Genomic DNA, 5,874 nt, shown 5'->3' with positions numbered 1-5,874 from the left:
AGGGAAAGATATTATTTTGGGGGGGTGGGGTGTTTGTTTTGGCTTGGTTTTGTTTTTTTCCCACCCCTCGAACAGGGTTTGAAGCTGGCAGTCAGCCCAGCAATGGGGTGCTGCTCCCACCCTTGAGCAGTGGCCTCCAGCTGATCCAGGCCACTTCCCAGTCATGCAGAAAACACGCCTGCGCAGCCTTGCTGCAAACCCAGCCGCCACTTTGCCGGAGTGTTGTACTCTGCTTCCCCTTGTCTATACAACTTTGGATATTATATGCTTTTCACAGCACTGGACTAGCTGTTTTCTATGTACATATGATATAGAACATGTTAGGGCCAGTGCCTGTGTGATTCCTACGTGTATAGTTTAGAACAACAGAAATAACTACGCTAATAAAAGCTTCAAGTGTTCAGACCCACCTGACTAATCTAATCATGACAGACAGGTCTCTTTGCATGTAAGGCAGGGAAAAGCAGTCATAATTGCAACAATTTTCTGTAAGGCTTGTCTTCTACGTTGACAAAATACTTTCTTTTTTCTTTGTTATAGGAAGCAGCCCTTGCTTCAGCTCCCACTGCCCAGCTGATGCTTGGCTTGCCAACAATGATTGTTAATCACAGTAGCTGCTAATTTGCCAATATTTATGTCTCAGCAATTTTTTCCAGATCCATTTTGCATCTATTTTACTTCTCACTTCTTGACATTGTCCGTTATAATTCCTACATAATAGTGTTCCTTTGGCCATTAATAGAGGAGGTTCTGTCTTTTTCTTGTGGTTTTATAAATATTACACCATTGTCTTATTTGCAGGTCCTTGGCTGGAAAGAAATGTTTTTATTCTGATGCTTGATCTTACTCCAGATCCTACTGAGAACTGCAGATGATTAAATGCCTCTAGCTCCATAATGTAATAATTTATCCTAATTGATCAGGTTTTACATAGAAATTATTACTACTGCAAATGATACATGCTGATCTTGTGCAATAGTATGCCAGCTCCACAGTCAGTGTAAGAACTGTTACCTGCTTGCTGCTGTATTTTTCAGCACTGAGAAAAGTATTTCTGCATTTCGGAAAATGTTTTCTAAAATGAGGTATAGCTCATTCTAGAGTGATTTAGTTGTTATGCATTTATTTCAGTTTTCTTCAAACTAATACTAAATTCATATTTCTACTAGGATGTCTCTGCAAATACGTCAGGGCATTTGTTACAGAGATTATTCATTATTTATATAAGGCAGCCTCCTGAGTTAGCATTCTCAAGTGTTCAGTCTACATAATTACCGCTGTATGCTCCACATGGAATAAAACTCCTCAAGCATCATGCCAGCACGTAAGGATAACATATCTGTAGTCAAAGATGCAAAGATAAATGCAAGTGTCACATCCAGCTGTGCTCTTGCTTGGCTCCATTTGATATTGCAGGCTGATTAAATGTCATAGTGAATGGCTCTAGTCAATCTTCTTGCCTACCTACCAGATGATTTGTGTCCACTTTAATGAACAGGTTCATTACAAGGTCTAAGAAGACTGTCCAAGCAATACATCTTTTCTTCATATTTTTCCGCAGCTTTGGAGCTACCACAGCAGGGAAATAACTACTTCAGTCCTGAAGTCACAGTTTCTTGAATAGCTTGTTTAATTGTTGTTCCCTTGTCTGTCGTGCCAGACTCCAAATAATATTTTCCTGCAATTCCTTTCACAGCTGGGAAAAGGCACCATCATTTTCCCCTGCAGATGTTTGTTAACAGTTATATCAGATACATCCTTTAGGATGGACTTCATGTCTTGTGCCAGAAGCATAACTACTGCATAGCACTAGTAGATTGTTCTGCAATGTCCGTAACATGGTTTTCTTCACTGGTTTTATTGCCAGACAGCTAGTACATTCTTCTTTTCCTGACACAGCCATGCTACCAGGCACGTGCCTGCAAAAGCACATCAAGAGGAATAAAGAAATGCCCTAAAAGGAGAAAAATTGCAAGCCAGTTTACTCAGCAGCTGGATCTGCATCTGTTGAGGTCAAGAAGTGCTGGTTCCTAAGCTGCAGTTCTGGGATGAGGAGAACAGAAAAGGCCATATGTTCCCCGCAGCTGGGAGGCTCACCCCTGCCACCCTGTTGCGGTTTAACCCCAGCTAGCAACCAAGCACCATGCGGCTGCTCACTCACTTCCCCCCCACAGTGGGATGTGAAAGACAATCGGAAGGGCAAAAGTGAGAAAACTCATGGGTTGAGATAGAGACAGTTTAATAAGTAAAACAAAAGCCACACACAACCAAAGCAAAAAAATTTACTCACTACTTCCCATGGGCAGGCAGGTGTTCAACCATCTCCAGGGAAGCAGGGCTCCATCACACATAATGGTTACTCAGGAAGACCAATGCCACCACTCAAAACATCCCCAACTTCCTACTTCTGCTCCCAGCCTTATATACTGACCATGACCTCACACGGCATGAAATATCCATTTGGTCAGTTGAGGTCAGCTGTCCCAGCTGTGTCTCCTCCCAAATTCTTGTGCACTCCCAGCCTGCTCACTGGTGGGGTGGGGTGAGGAGCAGAAAAGGCCTTGACTGCTTAGTACCAAAAACATCAGTGCACTACCAACATCACTCTCATCCCAAATCCAAAATGCTGGACTATACCAGCTGCTAGTAAGAAAGTTAACTCTATCCCAGCCGAAAGCATGACACACCGCCACAAACAGAAGTGGGGAATGTGGGATATAGAGACTCTGAGGGAGATGCAGTATTCATTTGCTAACAGACCCATCATCCAACAGTTTACCTCCTCACAGAGGCAAAATACAAGATGCTGTGAAAAATTACTAAGGCTTACCCATCCTTGGCTACCTTATGTTCGTGTCCTTATGGGCCAAACCGCCAGCACTAGGTGTGCTAACACTGAAGATTTGTGGAACCAATGAAGAAGGAGCCAGGGATACCCTCCTCGATGCCCCCAGCTGCAGGCAGCAGTTCAGGAGAGCACAAATGGGTGCTAGAAGCGAGGGATGATGAACTGCAGAAATGTTATCTACAAAAAGCCTCTGTTATTAGAGAGTGTCCCATGTAACTGCTGGACAACCCCAGAGTTTGTCTGCTAAAAACAAGGAAGGGAATTCAAGCACACCAGCTTGCTAATTTGGTGGGGAACAGTTTGAAGTAACAACAGTCAGCAACAAAGTCAGTGAGTTAAAAAAGTGGTGACCTGGCCAAAGGCTGAGGGAAAACCAGGAGAATAACTGGTCAGCCTAATAAACTTCAGAGGCATCTGCTCACAGAGGTCAGAAGTACAAGGCTAATGAGAAACAAATGAAAACAATGGAAATTCCAGGAAATAGCAGGTAGGGTTTTTGTGAAGATAATCTAAGGGATAAAATATCTGTCTGTTTGAAAACCAAATCAGCTACAATTACCTGTTCTGATTAGAAGAAACATTGGAGCCATCCTCAGACATATGAGGCTTGGCTTATTCACAACCACGTAATGACCTAAAAATCAAAAGGGAACATACAGTGAATAGATGAAAATACAGAAACAATGTTCGCCTGCAGATAACAGAATCAGAAAGGTCAAGGCATGAAATCAGTTTCAACTATCATGGGACATAAAAGACAACTAAAGGAGTTTGATACAAGCATTAGAAGTTAAAATAAGGCAAAGGAAATTTCAGTCATTAAATAACGCACAAAGAGCCCATAACAGACAAAGGCAGAAGTATGGTAACAAAAACTCAAAATAGGTCTAAATTCATGTGAAAAATGTATAGAAGCATAGTTCAGAGCAGGAAAAGAACAGGTGAAACATATTTTAGAAAAAATGTGTGGCAGGACCTAGTGAAACTTGCTCTGAGGTCCACCAGGCCCTAGCAGAAGCAAGTTGAGATCATCAGTGTTTATCCTCCAGCTCATGGAAAGGACAGGGCAGTCCAGCAGGTGTCCGAAGAGAAGGGATTAACAACAACGCAGCAAATTGCAAGTCAAATGGCCTAATTCTGATATAAAAAAAAAAATTGCTAGAATAATTTATTAAACAATCAGTTAATGTTCACTCAGGGAACAACATGCTTAAAAGCACAAGTTAACATGGATTTGTCAAGAGCAACTCATGTCAAATACAATCTAATTTCTCTATTGAACAGGCTAAGGGGGTAAAAAGGAAGCTGTGAATGTGATAAATTAAGGGGGTCTTTTGTATGGCTTTTGATATCCTTATAAGAAGCCTAAAAATAGTATGCAAATAAAACCACTATAAATACAAACAGAACTGCAGCAAAAGTAAACTTCAAATCCTTGCTTGCTGCTTTTGTTGTGTAACTGGTAGAACTTGTCATGTGGGACTGGTTTCTTCTGCGCACATTTCTAGTTAATGATTTTTTGATTAACTACTTTGAAAACAAAGTAGATACTCTCAAAATTAGAGAAGGGCACTGTACTGCTGGTAAGGCTTTGACTGAGATATGATGACCCTCATCATTGGGGCTATACCTTAAGAAAGCTGTAAACAAAAATGGAATTAGCAAAATGTTAGAAGATTTAAAGGGCACAGCCTGTGAGAAAAGGCTGAAAGAATGTGTTTACTCCAGGAAGAAAGACTAAAGAATGCCTTCCAATGCAGACAGAAGATAACTTTTTTTCGCCATACATAGAGTTAAGAAAAAAATTGACACATTTTCAGTAAAGGAGAATAAGGCTACATTTTTAGGTAAAACCGTAGCTGTAATGTTAATGACTGAGCCTGGTCATACAGGATAAGTAGAATCCCACCACATAAGATTTTGTTTGAACATACAGCACTGATTTCCTTAGACCTTCCTTCTGTTGGTGCAAGTTGAAACAACTGGAATAAATGATTCTTTGAGATCTTGTTCAGATTCACATTGCTGCTTTTAAATGAGGAGTTTAAGTCATCCGCAGAAGTATGTTGGGCTACATTTTGGCTTTTCATAACGCAGTATACCAAGGGGATTAAAACTCTTTCTCCCACACAGCAAAGCCACGGGTGGTTGTGGGGTGCCAACTCATATGCTGCAGGTACAGAAAAAAGAGAGCATATGTATACATGATGCTTTTGCTCAAACCTGCTGATCTCCAAGCAAACAATCAGGGGGAGATGGGTGCAGGGCTCTTACTCTTTTTTTTCTTTTGGTTTTTTTTTTTCCTCTGAGATCCTGCAGGGAAGAGGAAGGAAGCAGAAGGAAACCATGGAGCCGTGGCCTCTGGGGCTTCCTGCAGAGAGCATAGGTATGCCCCAGGCTGCACTCTCAGCCCAGTTCTGGGCTGTAAAAACTGAGGCTGCAAGTCTTTGGAAAGCAGAGATAAACATCCATTTCACTATCTCTAGCGCACTGAACAAAGATAAAAGAATTAGTTCACATATAGGTTATTTGTTTGTATGCCCGAATTTTATGGAGATGGTATTAGCAGGGTTAGAGTTTATCTTCCCTTCTAACTATGTAACCTCTGCTCAGGTATGAAATAGAAAGTGCTGGTGAGAAACAGGATCTTAGACACCACCACGTACAGAGGGAAAGGCTGAACCGTGCAGTGCTCTGTCATAACCCTATACTCCCAGCTCCAAAAATTCAGTCCATAAATTGGGCTCTTAAAAACCCCACAGGATTATCTTTTTAAAAAAAAAAAATCACCGGAGCCATTATGGGCCCTCCTACTTCTATCCTGCTTTATGTGTCATTGCAATACATTAGTTTTGTGCCTTCAGTCATCTCAGCCGCCGCGGTGACGGGGAAAACAAGGCTCGTTGGAGAGGAAGCAGCCTCGCCCATTCACCTCCCGAGGGCTCCGGCTAAAGGAGCCAGGCAGGATCTGCCAGGCTGACACGGCAAGCCTGCCGCCGGAGCGACAGCAGCTGACACCGCCGCTT

The sequence above is a fragment of the Charadrius vociferus genome, unplaced genomic scaffold, assembly GCF_000708025.1.
Source record: "Charadrius vociferus isolate BGI_N301 unplaced genomic scaffold, ASM70802v2 scaffold68, whole genome shotgun sequence".
Lineage (NCBI taxonomy): Eukaryota > Metazoa > Chordata > Aves > Charadriiformes > Charadriidae > Charadrius > Charadrius vociferus.
The sequence above is the reverse complement of the archived record's forward strand: the minus strand, read 5'-3'. Positions refer to the sequence as shown.